Genomic DNA, 18,194 nt, shown 5'->3' on the forward strand with positions numbered 1-18,194 from the left:
CTTTTGAGGTATTCAGGAATAAGAGTTTAGCGGATTTATTATAGTCCGAACCGTACTCTAGAGACCAAGCACTTTTTCAAGCCTCTTCAGGCCTGCAATAACCATGGCACGATAAACATATACGGGGGTAGGGCTGATAAGTTCTGATAAACACCTAGTTTATTAAAACAACTGATATAACCTCCAGAAAAAACATATTTTAAAACCCATTAAGCCCCATGTTTCATCAAATTATAATAATTTGTTCTTTTTGTTTTAGGATATATAAAAGACATGCCGGATGTTTTGAAGAAATTCGAACTTTTCAGTCCCTACCCCTCCCTCGTAAATTGTTGAGAAGACTTACCACATGGACACGTAGAGTATGTTTCAGAATGTTGAGGAAAGGGAAGAGATTTGGAAAAGATGTCATTCCAGGAAATTTTATAACGAAAGAGAGTGAATATTTGCCACATGTAATGAGCACTCAAACAGCGAGCCCTTTGCAAGACGCAAGACATTGCTGACTATAAGGGTGAAGCAAAATGCTTTTATAATCCATGCTATCTGATCAGATTACTGTGTGAGGAAAAGTTTATGAGCTAAGTGCTCTGCTTGGGTGGGTGAGATTTAATGATCTTCATTTGGAAGTAGGTTGGCCTTATATTTGGAGAAGTCTGTTTCATCATAATTTGCTGCTTGTTGCACTAATTCATTTGGATATGAAGAGGATGCTGAGAAGAACTTTACTGCTGAAGACTGCAGGAAAGAGTAGATGTAAGGTATATTTGTATCCCGGTGGAGTTGGACATTTCTGATATACCATGGTACATTTAAGATCATGCGGAGACATTTGTTTTGCACTCTCTGTAGTTTGTGGATATTTGTACTTGAGGTGTGGCCCCAGGCTGGGGACGCATAAGTAATAATGGGTCGAATCATCCACTGATAAAGGAGCAGTTTTATTTTGGTATCCAGTTTGCTATTCTTATTGATAAGAGGGTAAAGCTGTGCAATGACTCTTGATGCTTTTGTACATGAGGCTTTTATATGTGGACTGAAGGTTAGTTTTCTGTCCAGCAGTACACCCAGATATTTGGCTTCTGCTTTCCAGGGAATCTTGATATTAAATAGGAAGATGTCATCTTTGGGAAATATTGAATTTTTAGTGAAGAGCATGGCGATACTCTTCTGAGGGTTTACTTGCAATCTCCATTCCGAGAACCAGTGCTCTAATCTCTGCAGGTTTTCTTGCAGTTTCTTGGTGACAAGGTGCGGTTTAATAGATCTGGTTAGTATAGGTGTGTCGTCCGCATATAGGACAATGATGGATGACATTGGATTGTGCGGAATGTCCGCCATGTAAATCGTGAAAAGTATCGGTGCCAGTAGGAACCCTTGAGGCACTCCTGCCAGGATTCGTTGCTGGGTAGATAATATATCATTTAGTTTGACTTGCATTCGTTTGCCACTAAGAAATGATTTTATAATTTGGACTAGATCTAATGGAATTTCAGCTAAAATCAACTTGTATAGTAGTCCAAAGTGCCATAATTTGTTGAACGTCTTTTCTAAGTCAAGAAAAACTGCTCCAGTGTATTGGTGCCAATTGTAACTTGTGGTAATGAACTCTATTAATTTATGGATTTGTTGGGTGGTACTGTGAAACTGGCGATAACCAAACTGTTCTGAAGGAAGGATGTTTAATTTTTTTACTGAAAGTTGAATTCTGGAAAGGATAGCTTTTTCTGCTATTTTGCCCAAATTAGAAATCAGACTTATGGGACGATAACTTTGAGGCTGCTGAGGATCCTTGCCAGGCTTGTATATAGGAACTACGTCTGCCAACTTCCATGCAGAGGAAAGTACTTAAACCTGAACATAGCATTTATTATTGTTGTAAGATGTACGATGGCCTTTCGGGGTAGCACTTTAATAACTTTGTTGGATATGCCATCAGGCCCTGGAGGTTCTTTATAATGTCGTAAATTTCAGCTGGGGAAGTAGGTGTGAGTTGGCTGGTACAGGTATCAGGCCGTTTTAACACGTGTCTGACGTGGCGGTGGACTTTGTAAATACGATTGAAGCGAGCCCTTTGAAGGTTTGCTATAACTATATATTGTACAAGTTAGATCGCTTTTCTTTAGTCTTTTCGCAGAAGTTACTTGCTATAATAACAATGTTATAGAATGAAATTAGCACTTCCGCTGTTCAAAATTCCATTTATGATAATATGGAAGTTTAAAATATTAAGATAAAATATTGTGTAAAATATTATGATAATAAATGGAATTTTAAACGTTATTTTAAGCTGCTTTTTTCGTAACAGGATTTACGCTGGTTTGTGATTTGACATGCTATAAGCGTGTTTGCGCATAAGGTGGATAAATAAACCTCCAATGATAAATTATGAAATACTTTGCTTTATAATATACATAGTTCATTTTTGTATTATATCAATATGAACTTTTTCTTGTAAACGAATGTTTCTCGCTGTTGTTTTTGCTACGGATGGTTGTGTACGCACGCAGCTTGATCGGGGTGGCATATGCTGAATATTAATACAATTTCCTCAGTGACTATTTTGTTTTCCAGGTCCCTGAGCGATATTAAAAATTCAGTTATGTTTCCGGTGCGCTGTGTTTAATGCCAGTATATTAGTGTCTGCGTTATGTATCTATCAGGGTTTTGTGCTGGTTCTTTTGTCGCTTGCCATCATGCCCATCGCTATGGCAACGCGACCACTCAATCCATTTAAAATGTAACCCAGTTTAGCTGTTACTTTAACGTGGAAATGAATTCATCTGCCTTTGTTTTCTATGTGCCCATTGGGACGGAAATTGCGACTACATCAAGAATATTGCCATTGATTGTGATAACATTCGTTATTACTTACAATGCTGTTGAGACTGGAAATTTTATAATGCAGCTTATTCATATTCTGTGCAGTTTTCTTCTGCATGGAAAGTGTTTCTGTATGCAATAGGCTGTTCATCACCTGAATTGTGATTGAGTGTAAATGATGAATGTGCAGATATTAAGAATATCTAGAAGATCTAATATTTACAATGCAGTAACTTCAGCGTAACATCCTTACAAGGGAAAAAAAAAAAAAAAAAAAAGGTTATAACAGGGAGTCAAACATTATTCTGACATATTCAGTACAGGGGTGTAGTCCTAAAAGAAATAGTGCCAGGGCTCTACCTTTCAAATCCAGAGCATGAAGTGCAGAATTATTATTATTGTTGTTGTGACAGCCATATGGCAGAGATATTGCCTTATTTTCTGAAACGAAAATGACAAGAGCAGCAAGCTGTTATTTTTTGACCAAAAGCTGGAAATGCACTATAAGTCACATTATTATAATGAATTTAAAAATTTTGATAGTTTTAAAAAAAGTACCAGACCCAACTACACCCCTGATTCAGTATGATGTTTTACTCCCTCTTATGATGTTATTTCAATCTGTATACAATTGCGGCACTTTTTCATTTTGTTTAATATGTTTAAAATGTATAAGTTTATAATGATCATTGTAATATTTAAATTTTATTATATTATACTTTGATCAGAAATTACATTTTTTTTTTCATCCATATTATCCATAGGCCAAAACAAGTTTATGCATGAAGCATCTTAGGAATAATCTGCATGTTATAGGACAGATGACTTCATATCTCATTGACTATCTTAGAGCAATTCTTTATTGTAGTCATGAGGAAGTGAAATATTTGTCTTCAGACAGACAGACCTGGGATGTGAATCAGTTTCATCTGGAATGCAAGGACTTTTTTTTAATGACTACTGGGGGATGCTAAATTGGGGAGAGTGATAGTGATTTAGAGATTTTGAAAGTTATGACCTTTGGGCCAAAAAGATTGCAAGTGTATTGTATTGGTGAAACTACCCAACAAGAGATGGGGGTGATGGTGGACAGGGAATTGAAATTCAGAGACAGAATAACAATGATGACTTGGATGTTCAAAAATGCACTGACAAGTATGGATAAGAAAGTTATTTCTCTTTATATTCTGTGCAATTTTCTTCTGCATGGAAAGTGTTTCTGTATGCAATAGTCTGTTTATCATCTGAATTGTGATTGAGTGTAAATGATGACTGTGCAGATATTAAGATTATCTAGAAGATCTAATATTTACAATGCAGTAACTTCAGTGTAACATCCTTACAAGGGAAAAAAAAAAAAGGTTATAACAGGGGGTCAAACATTATTCTGACATATTCAGTACAGGGGTGTAGTCCTAAAAGAAATAGTGCCAGGGCTCTACCTTTCAAACAAAAATCCAGAGCATGAAGTATTGGATATGAGGCTTAGATATGATTGCATCTGGACTGCTGTGCTCAGGTTTGATCATTGAAGCTTTGGGGATGTTGGAAGTCTTTCTAGTATAAGATCAAGTAAGGCATGCAATTCACTCATTGTGGTGTAGGGATTTTCTTTAGTTATCTAGACAAGAGTTGGAAAACCATAACTTTATTCGCATATACATTATATCTGTGGAAGAAAAGAGGGCTAAGAAAATGTCCAAGGTACTCGGGGAAATGAGGATTATCTGGTGTGATGGTTGAGAGAGATACAATGTGTGTTAGATCATTCCTAATAGCAAATGCTTTGGTATCTCTTCCAACCTGATCTGCCAAGTGAGCTCAGTTTGCATTAGAAATCTCCAAGTAAGGCGATGTTACTTTTTGAGTAACTAGACTTTTTAAAATCAACTTTTAGAGATAAATAAGGAAGTCAGAATAGTTATAGAAATTAGGACAGTGGTAAATACAATAGATGAAGGCTAGAACAGTGGTAAGGAAATATATGGAACAGAGTAGATCACATAAAGGGATTCCACATTTAATAATCTTTGGCATGGAATGGCAGATCAGACAAATGTGCATGTGCTACCATTACCATGAAAGAAAGTCTGCTCGGTTAGCCTAGTGGCTTTGCGCTTTGCAACCATATGCCTAGGTTCAGTTCCCATCAACGAGTTAGTCTTGGGCATGGACAGCAGGGTTTCTTCTGCCAGTTTATATGGGGTTTTTTCATCCTGCAAGCAGACAAACCGGTCCCTTGAACACACAAGGATTACAGTCAGGAATTCAGACCCAGCCATAGGCCTGATTCGTCAGCTATGCTGGTTCCCGAGTCCATATTTTAAATTTTGGGAGGACTGAGATGGTGCCATACATTCCTGTAAAGGGAACTCACGGCCGCTGTATCATCATATGATAATTAAATTAAATTCATTGAAGAAATCTTGCAAAATTCATTATACAGTCACATGTGTGCCTGTAGAATTATTATTATTATTACAGGGTATCTCCATGGAGTCGGTAGACTCATCGTGGGAGACCCAAACCATCAAAACAATATCTATCATATCTCTTCTTGAATTCATTTACAGATGAAGAACTCTCAATCTGAGTCAGGCAATGCATTCTCTCATTCACCACCCTCCAGGTGAAAAAGTTCGTTCTCACACCCTTGTTAACCACACTTTTCCTTAATTTTCAGGGATGACCTCTTGTTCTTCCATCATTATCAAACAGCTGAAACATTTCCCCTACATCAATCTTATAAAAACCTTTTATTAATTTAAATGTTTCTATCATATTCCCTCTTCTCCGCCTATCAACCAACCTCTGCAATCCACAGGCTCTCAATCTATCAATGTAGGGAGTATTTTTTACATCAATCACCAACTTAATCACTCTTCTCTGAACCTTCTCCACAGAGATACAAAAATCTCCACGGATATAAATAGAACATGTTTATTTTTCAAATATTTTGTCTCACGTATCGTAAGACATCCTTGGCGCGCGCGCGTGTGTGTGTGAATCACGAATAATATTATGGAATTTGGACAATAGAGTGCATGCAGCAGAATTTTCTATACATGTAATTCAGTGTTTATTAAGATAAAAACTATTGGGCTAAAAATGATAATTAAGTTAAATTATTAATATTACATTCTATTTAACACAATTGATTATAGCAATTTCCTAAACTTTTAGGAGTTTAAAGCCATCATTACAATTAAGGTTTGAAGTAGGGCTTCAGTACTTTCTTTGAATTGTGTTTAACACAGTTGTGTTAAAGAGAATGTATTATTGATAATTTAATTTATCATTTTCAGCACAATAGTCTTTAACCTAACAAATGTGCATCTACATGTATAGAGGATTCGAATTGGGTGCATGTGCTATATTGTTCAGATTCCTAACTATTATTCTTTGCTGACACTGAGGATGTCTTAAAATACATAAGAGGAAATACTGTAAAATATAATTTGTACTGTGGCATACATCAAACTGTATAAAGAAAGCTTGCAAAATGTAGTGTGGATACTTAAGGTGGACAGTAATTGTTGAGCTTCTGTGAGAAATGACATTAGGCTTCGATGCACATAACCAAACAACACACACACACATCATTTATGTTTGGTTGAGGTCATAAATGTATAGTTTAGTGAAAATGATAATTAAATAATTAATAATGTAGTAGCACTTTAAGGGATAATGATTCCATATACATCTTTTTTGGTATTTTGGAAAAATTCAGCAACATCAGTGAATTATCTGCTAATGCAGACAAGATAAATGTTGAAAGTTTTTTTACCTAGCAAAACAGTGTTTTCCGTGTGAAATATATTCATGTCTGAGCTACTTGTATACAGAGACTAATGACTTCACATCACTTTCCTTAGTTGTATCTCATAATGCAAAGCACACACCCTTTTGGACTTGTAAAATGCTAGGCTTAATGAGGACCACAACACAGACTGGCTTCAACCTTTATTGAGGTCTCATCAACTGGGATAGATACCAAGGTTGAGGTAATGCAGAAGTCATATATATCTCATGTACAAATAGCCAAAAGGTTCTATACCTTATTAATAAAAATCTCTGAGAGTGGGGGAATTATTAATGCTGTTTCAGATGAACATTTCCCATGGAAATATTTATAGAATATACAGATTGCAGAGACCAAGCATCTATGTGAAAGTGAGGGGAGTGAGTTGGTGAGGGATGGGTCATTTATTAGTCTAATTGCTCTCCTCTGTATTGAGTCAAGCATTTTGAGGGAGCTTTTAGGAGCCCCACTTCAGATATGAGAGCAGCATTCGATAGCTTGGCAGATTTGTGATTTGTATAATGTTAACAGCTGTTTAGAGTTGAAGTAGCATCTTGAGCGAAAGAGAGAACCCAGTTTTTTTGGAAGCTGAGAATGCAATGGTTGTGATGTGTTTATGCCAGGAGAGGCTTGATGTCAGGGTAATTCCGAGAAGAGAAATGTCATCTTGTCTGGGAATTTGAGTGTTATCGTAAACAATGCTGGGGGAGAATGGTTCTTTTTTGTGTATTGGATTAGAGGTCAACTGAAGCAGGTCATTGATATATATACGTGGGCTGTTCAATAAGTAATAAGACTAATTTTACTGTGGCGAAACCACTCATCACAATATTAATTTCTGTGGAATAAAGAAATGTTGCTATATGTATTAACAAAAGAGGTTGATAGATGGCGTATATGGGCTGATGTGCCAGAGTGTCACGTGACTAAACGCAACTGCTCATCGGCGCGCCTACAAAGTGTGATCAGTCTTCGAAATGGAAGCATCCTTGGAACAGTGTTATGAGATTAAATTTTGTGTGCATTTGCAAAAATCGGCATTGGACACTTTTAACATAATACGCAAAGCTTTACACGATGAAGCAATGTTGAGGGCAAGTGTTTTTCGCTGGCATAAAACTTTTAAGGAAGGAAGGCAAAATGTGGAAGATCTTGAACGTGAGGGAAGATCTTCACCGTCAATTACAGAGAGAATGATCAACACAGCAGCGATTATCATCAAGCACGTCAAAAGGAAGCGACCATTGCTGAAGAATGGCTTCTTATTGCACCATGATAATGCAAGGCCACATATTGCTGGTTGTAGTGGATGTTTTGCAGAAGAACAACACAGATATCCTACCACATCCTCCATACAGTCCTGATCTTGCACCGTGCGATTTCTGGCTGTTTCCTCAGCTCAAGAAACCACTAAGAGGCCACCATTTCGAAAGAAATAAGCATGTGTAAACGCTGCAGAGGCGGTTTTGAAAGAACTCTCAAAAAACTGACTCTCACATGTGTTTAAGAAGTGGACGCAATGTTGGGACAAATGCATCGCGTCTCACGATAGTTACTTCGAAAAAGACCATGAAAATGATGACGATTAAAGGTAATCTGTTTTCTGTATAAATATAGTCTTATTACTTATTGAACAGCCTACACAGAAGAAAGAGGGTCAGTGAGAGAACTGAACTTTGTGGGAACCCAGCATTAGTTGGATGGTGAGAGGATAGGGAGCCGTCTACCATCACACATAGTGTGCATCCAGACAGGAAGCTGGCAATCCATCTGCAGAAGTCCTGAGGCAGTCAAATGACAGGAATTTGCTTAGTAAGCCTTTGTGCCAGACTCGATCAAAGGCTTTAGAGATATCAAGTGCAACTACTTGGGATTCACAGAGTTTCTCCATGGCATTTGTCCAGTGATGGGTGATGTATGAGAGTATATTGCCTGTTGAACGGCTTTGATGGAATCCATACTGGTGGTCACTTAATAACTGGGTACCTTCAAGGTAGATTAGGAGTTGAGAGTTGATGGTTTTCTCCATTACTTAAGTGAGTGAGATAGGATGGTAGCTAGATGGCAGTGATTTGTCACTCTTTTTAGGAATGAGTTGAATATAGGCCAGTTTCCTGGCTTTGGGCTATATACTCCAGTGGAGTAAGAGAGCGTACCGATGGCATAGGATAGGAGTCAGTTCTGGTTGCACAGACCTTCAGGATAATTGGAGGAATGCCATCAGGGCCGGGAGACTTTTTTGTGTCTAATTTAGACAACAGGTTTGTGATATCTTTTTGACAAAAGGATGCAGGGAGCATTGTATGTTGGGCAGTTGGAATGACTGGAGGGCATTTGCCATTGTCAGTTATGTGTGCATTGGAGACAAAGTGTGAAGCCAGGAGGTTAGTTTTTTTCTATGGGTAATGTTGCAATTGAGCCATCTGGGTATGATAGAGGTGGGAATAGTGTTGGGCAAAAGTTACGGCCAATTGCCTTGGCAAGAGACCAAAAGGCATGGCTGCCATTTGAACAAGCTGCAAGCTTCCTGCTTTTTGCCCATTCAAATTATGTTTTAGAAGTATTGATAATTTTCTTGCATCTGTTTCAGGCTTCAATATAGGCTTTGAATGAGGATGGGGTTCTTGATTTGAGCCAGTTGTGGTATGCCTGATTTTTCATTTGTACAGCTTTGGCACATTTTTTTGAGAACCAGGATTTAGTTAGCGGATGGCAGTTCTGAGGAGTGTGGGGAATACACAGGGTGTTCGGGATAAATTTGACAGTTTCGTAAGGAAAAAGAAAATCTTCTTTGTATCTATTAAATTTAATGAATTGACAAAAAACATTACAGGCAGAGTTAATTACAATACTATCAACAAGATTTACTCAAAATAACCACCATTAGCATCGATCACAGCTTCAGTCCTGCTTCGGAACCTCGAACAAGCTGATGCTACAGTCTCCCTGGGAAGGGCCGCAAAAACTGTTTTAATTTTATCCATTAACTGGGCTTTTGTATTACTGGAAGTGCGATTGGTGTCTTTTTCAACTGCGCCCCATACAAAATAATCCATGGGGTTAAGGTCTGGGGAGTTTGGAGGCCAAACATTTGGACTGGTGAAGTCGTAGAAATTTTCAGACAACCATTTTTGACTTTTCCCAGAGGTGTGGCAAGGGGCCGAATCCTGCTGCCATACATACGGCCTACCATTGGCTACCCTTGTTATCCAGGGCTTGACTACAGTGTTTAGCAACTCCACGTAGCCATCTGAAGTCAACCTGAGGCCCTCTTGGAAAAAATGCGGAGGCATCACATTGCCTTCAGAGGATACACATCCGAAAACCATCACAGTTTGGGGAAATTTAGTCTGCATTACACGAGGAATGTCCTTTGTACTGTATGCAAGCCATCTGTTATTCTGCGTGTTGTGTTTTTGATCCTGGCAAAAGTTTTTCTCATCGGAAAAGAACCAGATTGTTTGTGGTTCCGCAGGATGTTTCACTTTGCTTAGAAGTTTCTTCGCGTTTATCAAACGTTTTTCACGGGCCTTTTCTGTAAGCAGCTGACCTTTGCGGCGCTTGTATGAGTAGTAGCGGAGGTCTTCATTGAGTGCAAGCTTCATAGTAGAGGCTGCAACATTCATTTCACGTGACAAAGCCCGAATTCCAATGCCAGGGATCTTCAACACCTGTTCCTGCAGATTTGCGAGGAATTCTGCTGTACGAACGCAATCAGATCGTCTGCTAGGGATCTTTCTTCTTGCTACATCCTCGTAGTCACCATTGCAAGTCTCTAGTTCATGCCTGATTGTTTTTACTGTATTCAGGGAGCATTGGGCAGCAGTCGAAATATCCTTATTTTGATGGCCGGCACGAATCATCATGATACAAGTTATTCTCTTCCATGATTCAGGTGGGTTCCAGCTATCCATCCTTTCTGACATCTTGTATATGAATGAAGAAGGGTCCAACCTTTTAAATGAAGAGAAGTGTGTGTTAATACATGTAACTTACGGAAAAATATAATTAATTATAAATATGTCAAATTTATCCCGAACACCCTGTATGTTTTCATGCCAGTGAGGATTACTTTGGTGCATATGTTTGGACCTGAAGACTAGAAACAATAGTCCAACCATGGGAATGAAGCATAGAAGTCTCGGAGACTGTCCCATTTGGCATTGTTATAATGCCAAACTACTCTTGTGTGGGAGTGACTGTGTAAGCATTGTTGCAGTGGGGGGGGGAGGAGATGAGCACTAAGTTGTGCTCATCAAATACTGTATACTTGGTTTTAATCCTTTACAAGTAACTCAGACCTAAATATATTTCACACACAAAGCATTGTTTTGCTTCTTTCACTGGGAACTTCCAAGGATATCCTAACAGGAGGGATCTTGCTTGAGAATTGTATATGGTTGCCTTCCAGTGAGTACCATCAAATGGAGGTACTTTAACATTGGAGATCCACTCTGTGACATGTGTTACTGATTGGAAATAGTAGAACATGCATTCTACAGCTGCCCGCTCTTTCCCTGTGTATTTGGAACAGAATATGTAATGTGTTGGGCATTACATTATTTACAGCAGAACAGGTGTTTATTGCAGTATCCACCTGTTAGCAAGGGAAGAGAATTTTGATTTTTATAATTAATGAATTAAAATACAATTTATGGAAGGTTAGGAAGAAACATGGATTTGAAAACCAGCAATGTGACATACAAATTCTTTACATTATTATAAACACATGGACAAAGAAATTAGCACACCTGGAAGAAAACATGGTACAACGGCGAAACTAAGCAAATAGCTAGAGTGCAGGGTGGTATGCAAATGATCCAAGTTTGGTGCAATTGCGCATGCCCACACACCCTGCGGTGGTGCTGCAAGCACGAACTGGCAGCCTTATAAAGCTGGCGTGTAGTTGATAGTCGATTAAAGCGAAAAGCACTGGCCGATGCATGCTAGAGTACAGAGTGACAATAATGCCAGGTAGATGCCAGAGACGTCAATTTAAGCAAGTTATGGACTTTGACAGAGGCATGATCATCAGCCTGAAAACTGGAGGATGGTCGGCGCACTGTATAGGCATGCACATGAACCGTTCTGACCTTACCGTCCGACAGTGTTGGGAGCTGTGGACACATTCCGGCACTGCCACATGGCAGAGCAGCACAGGTCGGTCAGGAGAACGAACGCTAGAGAGGATCAATGGATCGTGTGGCAAGTACGGAGGGATCCCATGGTGATCCAGTCCACTATACAGGCAGATGTAGGGGCTCCTGTGTGCCCATGAACCATTTCCCGATGCCTTGCGGATGTGAATCTACGATCCCAGTGCCCCTTACATGTGCTCCCATTAACACTGCAACATCGCAACTCCGTTTGCAGTGGTGCTAGGCGAGAGCGACATGGAACGCCACAGACTGGCGATGTGTGGTCTTCAGCGATGAGTGCCGCTTCGTCTTGGGGACAGATGATCATCGTATCTGGGTGTGGAGGACCCCCTGGTCAAGGACACAATCCCGACCTCGCTATCCACACCTCCTGCACTGAAGGCATTATGGTCTGGGGAGCCATAGCCTATGATAGCCGATCGCTCCTCGTAGTGGTACATGGCGCATTGACGGGGCAGCGGTATGTGGACGACATCCTATGGCCCCATGTTCTCCCATTCCTGGCCAGGATACCAGGAGCTCTATACCAGCAGGATAACGCCCGTCTGCACACGGCTTGGGTTGCCCAAGCCTGCCTACGTCGTGTACAGACACCTCCATGGCCTGCCCACACCCCGGACTTGTCCCCTATCAAGCATGTTTGGGAGCAGCTGAAATGCCAGCTCCCACCATGCCGCAAGATCTGGGATTTGGAGCACATCGTCCAACACTTGTGGGCCAGTCTGCTGCAGGACAACATCAGGCATCTGTTCGCCACTATGCCGGACCGTATTGCAGCATGTAACTCCGCATGAGGCGGTGCAACGCGCTATTGATGATGACCGGATTGCATACCACAGATCTCTTTGTAATTGTTCTTTAGCTCTGTTTTTGCCATCATATGCTTCACTCACCTGTATCATTACACCAATAAAATTTCAGTTGAATGCTATGCTTCCTTCTTGGTGTGCTAATTTCTTTGTCCGTGTGTGTATTATATTATGGAAATTTTATTGTTCAGTCATACAATTTTTGTATTTAGATAGAAGCATTCTAGGAGATATCAAAATTTTGGCTAGGTGTTGTAGACCATCCACATTATGCAGGGGGGGGGGATAAAATTTGGTCTGTTTTTACTATGAGAGGTTTTTTAAATGGTCCCATCTCATAGTTCAGTGTTGTTCAATATTATTATTATTATTATTATTATTATTATTTGACACCTCCAGGGAGTCCAAAGACTCATCGAGGGAGAGTGTGCCAACAGCATTGAACGATTGTCCCCTTCCAACTACTAACCGCACTCAAACTTACTTAACTGAGCCATTAGTAGCAGAGGCTCTACCAATTGACTAACCTTTGCTGGCAATATGGTCAATTGCAGGTATGACTGAAGAGCAATCCCAGACAGAGAAGGCCATCTCAAGGCAGTTAACTCAGATAAGGCTTAACCAGCTGGGTATCAGTCATCTTTGTGCTTTAGTTTCAATTGTTCTTTCGGTTGTTCATCTGCATGAAATTGGTGAAAAAGGAAAACTGAAAAAAAGGAAAATTAGTAAAGCTGCTATGGTGGGAAGTCAGCTGAAATAATTTTATACGGAATAAGAAAGAAATAAGTCAAAATACTAAATTAGCTGTATACAAGATAGTTCAAGCCAGTTTTAACTTATGGGTCTGAGAGCTGGGTTAAAAATAAAACAATTGATCGCTGGAGACCTCTGATATGAGAGTTCTGAGAAGGATTAGTGGAGTGAACAGATGGCATCAATGGCAGTATCGCATTAAAAATGAGGTATTTGGAAAGAATTTGCCATTGTTAGAATTCAGCAGTGTGTTAGTTGAGCTAATTTCAGGTAGTATGGTCACTTAAACAGCATGAGAGAGGAAAGATTAGTAAACCAAGTGTTCTTTGACAGGGAAAGGACCCAGAGGAAGACCAAGATGTAGATGGATTGATACAGTAAAATGTGCCTTAGAAGACAGAAATATAAGATCTGATAATGTTGGAGTCCTAACAGATTAATTTGGAGGAAAATTGTTGGTTAGAAGTTAGTAATGGTGTAACTTTTTTTGTGTAGTACTATCATAATATCCTGTGTACCCCGCCCCCTTAATGGCACATATTAGGAAATTGATGGTGAACTATAACTTCTACCTTGGTCACCTGACTACTTTCCCCATCAAGGGAATCATCCATAATAATTTTTCTTCCTACTGGCCATAAAATAAAAATAAAAAAAAAACTCCTTGGTATTCTTATATTGCTGCACTAGTAACCTCTCATATTCTTATTTTTCTCTCTTTACTATAGCAGTTGCCTTCATAGCCTGGGCCTTATATTGTACACAGCTGTTCACTCCCTCTCAAGATGCTTTCCATAATCTTTTTCATCTGAAATTTTTGGTTATCTTCTTGCACTTGATGTATAGAATATGAGAGGCAACTAGTACTGCAATTCAAGGAGAATCCAAAGAAGGAGTTTTTTTGCTAGTAAGAGGAAAAATGATTACGGATAGATTACCTTGCAGGGTGTAGATGGTAGTCAAGTGACCAAGGTAGATGACATAGTTGATCTTTTTAATGATTACTTTATTAGAATGTTTGATCATGGTAAAGTAGGCTTTACTCCTAGAGGGGAGTGGGGTAAGGAGAGATAAAGGATGGTGCCAAAACTGTAGGCCAGTTTGTATTTCTTTGTGATTGTTCAGATTTTGGAAAAACTTGGGCTTCATTTATCATTTATGCAGAAACCATGGATTTGTTAAGGAGCATTCTTGTTTTAATAATCTGGTTGCATTTTATAATAGTTGAGTAACAAGGGAAGTGGACGATGGTAAAGCATATACTTTTTTTTTTTTTGAATTTTCAAAGGTATTTTGACAGGGTGCCACATAACAAGTTGGTATTTAAATTGTAACATATGGTTTGGATATCAGATTAGTGGAACAGAATTGTTAACTGTTTTTTAGATATCCAAGAGTTGTATATTGGAGGGGCAGTATCATGGAGTAGGAAAGTTACAAATGGAGTTCCACAGGGTTCAGTACTGACGTTGAAAGTTTATTTTTCACTTGGTTAGACTATAATAAATTTAGTTTAATCCTTTATCTAAGTGTGAGCAAACAAAGTTTGCACCTGAAAATATCTTCAGGACTGAGGTAAGGTTGTGCAACTTGCAGCAAAGGTGGGTCAAGTTCTCAACTCCTTGTCTCAGTATCTCCCATAATGCACAGCACGGATCCACAGCACAGAGAGCTTGATCTACCTTTGCTGCGAGTTTCCCAGTATTGTACTACCTTACCTCAGTCCTGAAGATATTTTCAGGCGCAAACTTTGTTTGCTCACACTTGGATAAAGGATTAAACTAAATTTATTATAGTCTAACCAAGTGAAAAATAAACTTTCAACATCTTTCTCTAAATCCAGAGTAATTTAATAATAAGGTGGCACACCTTTTGGCAACTCCTATAGGTAAGGATGACCTCTCCTATTGCTTCTGCCTTAGTATCTCCACTCTGGGCCTGGCTCCCACTGACGAGACCTCAAGAAAGGTCGAAACTGGTATGGGTAGTGCCCCCCCCTCCCTTAATGCATAGCAGTATACATGTCTGCAAGGAGATGTGCTGTGCATTATGGGCGATACTGAGACAAGGAGTTGAGAGCTTGATCCACCTTTGCTGCGAGTTTCCCGGTGTTGTACTACCTTACCTCAGTCCATCTTGAAGATATTTTCAGGCGCAAACTTTGTTTGCTCCTACTGACGAGACCTCAATAAAGGTCGAAACCGGTATGGGTAATGGCATCCCCCTCCCTTAATGCACAGTATACATGTCTGCAAGGAGATGTGCTGTGCATTATGGGAGATACTGAGACAAGGAGTTGAGAGCTTGATCCACCTTTGCTGCGAGTTTCCCGGTGTTGTACTATCTTACCTCAGTCCTCAAGATATTTTCAGGCACAAACTTTGTTTGCTCACACTTGGATAAAGGATTAAACTAAATTTATAATAGGGTTCAGTACTGTGGAACTCCACTGTTCAATCTTTGTCAATGATATTGCTAGTGATTAGAAGTGTTCTATTTTTTTTTGGAGATAATATGAAAGTTGGTAGTGTTATTAGTAATGCTATGAATGATTTGGCTTTTCAGGAGAATACAATGAAGCTGAAAGTTGGGACAAATTGTTATTATTATTATTATTATTGCACAGGTACTTCCATGGAGTTGGAAGACATTGTGGCAGACCCAAACTATCAACACAATATCTATTGTACCTCTCCTTGAAACTATTAACAGACAAAACACTTACAACTGACTCAAGCATCCCATTCCATTCATTCACCACTTTCCAAGCAACAAATCTAGTCCTCATCACGTCCTTGCTTGCCACACTCTTACCAACTTCCAGGGATGACTTCTTGTTCTTCCCCCCTCTAGCCAAGTGCTGAAACATTTTTCCTGCATCAGTCTGATAAAATCCTTTAAGTAACGTAAATGTTTCTATAATACCCCCCTCCCCCTTTCACTTCTCAAAACAATTTTTGCTATCTACAAACCTCAGTCTACACTGTACTCTCATGGGAAGCATTCTACAGACTCACCATCTTGGTCACTTGCTCATTCCCAAGAAACCCAGATGACCAGACCTGAGCACAGCAATCCAGATGAGGTCATATCAAGGCTTTATAAAGAGGAATGATAACTTCCTTATCTCTGCTTGTTCTACAATAACCAAGTAATCCTGTGAGCTGCCCTGACTACTTTAGCAATATGGTCTCTAAACTTCAACTGTCTATTTACTATTACTCCCAAATCCCTGGTTTCAGCAATTTCCCGGAATACAGTCCCCCTAATGTGGTACACAGCTTGTAATCTTTGTATTACAAAATGCATAACTTTACACTTTTCCACATTAAATTAACATCCACTATGTTTTCCCCATATTGTCAGCCTATTTAAATTATCCTGCAAGCACTTTACATCACCTTGATTAACTATTACCCTACCCAACTTTGCATCATCAGCAAACAACTGAATATCTCCCTTTAAATTAGTTCCTATATCATTTATGTACAAATTAAACAGCAGTGGTCCAAGCACAGAGCTCTGTGACACACCACTAGTCACTTGCCTTATCTTAGATTCTGTAACTTCATATACTACTTTTTAATATCCGTCCATCAGCCACCCTTTTATCCATATTACCAGTGTTTGTTTTACACAAATTATGGACTCTACAACCGTGTTATAAATAATTATTTTAATTTTCTGACATTTTGACTTTCATATTAAGGTTATCATCTGGAGTATACACACACACACACACACACACACACACACACACACATATATATATATATATATATATATATATATATATATATATATATATATATGCAGAGACAAGCTAAATTACATTTCACACAGCATGCTGAAGGGACAATGAATTGATCAACGGTTATTTTATTGGCCTGACCTCTAGTGAAAATAAAATAAAATTACAATAAATAAATGAAATAAAATAAAATAACTACATCAAAGGCTATATTCTATTTAAGACAATATCAGAAAAACATTCTTTCATATAGATAGTTTTGTTACAGTAAAAATGATGTCCTTAATTAACATGACAATTGTTTTATTAGAATTAAGATTCTGGATTACCTATGGTCTTATAATTAACTCTTAGGGAGAAAGTGGGTAGAATATGTGCCTTCCAAAATGCATAACTTTACACTTTTCCACATTAAATTAACATCCATTATGTTTTCCCCATATTGTCAGCCTATTTAAATCATCCTGCAAGCACTTTACATCACCTTGATTAACTATTGCCCATATTTTTGGGATTTTTAGACCATTATTATTGTTAGTGTGGTTGATAAGAATCTCACAGGCCTCCTTAAATTTATGTTCATACTACCATGTTTTGGTGTGATCTAAACAACAAATGCTTTTCCAGTCAATTCTATGCAAAGTGTTCAGGGCATGATCAGAAAGACCAACTTGACCATAGTTATTATATTTAATGTGTCATTTATGTTCCTTTTTTCTGATGGGAACTGTGCATCCTGTTTCCTCTATATATTGGCAAATTACAGGTGCAATGAATACGGTATACTCCAGGGTGTGCCAGCAGAGGGAATGGATCCTTGGATGAGTTCAATAAGTTCTTTTTGCAGGGGGTTTAAAGGTGACTTTACAGTAGTATTTCTGTAGTATTCTGTTTATTTTGTCTGATATCATTTTAATGTATGGAATGGTTACAGTTTTATTGTAGTCTAGTTTATTTTTGTTTTCAAGTGAGGTCTTGTACAGAATTTTGTTGATAATATTTTGGCTGTAACCATAGGAGGGTATTGCCAATAACTTTTAATTCATCTTTAAGTTCTTGTTCATTGGAGCAAATCATCCGAGCCCTGTTTTTCAGTG

At 38.8% G+C, this 18,194-nt stretch overlaps 1 protein-coding gene across 1 annotated transcript in view; it reads left to right on the forward strand.

Annotated features, from left to right (window-relative positions):
* Positions 1-18,194, forward strand: part of Naxe (NAD(P)HX epimerase) — a 152,761-nt gene that overhangs the window by 84,524 nt on the left and 50,043 nt on the right. The window lies entirely within an intron of this gene.

This window comes from Typopeltis vanoorti, chromosome 1 (genome assembly GCF_054136105.1).
Source record: "Typopeltis vanoorti isolate ZY-2024b chromosome 1, IOZ_Tvanoo_1.0, whole genome shotgun sequence".
NCBI lineage: Eukaryota > Metazoa > Arthropoda > Arachnida > Uropygi > Thelyphonidae > Typopeltis > Typopeltis vanoorti.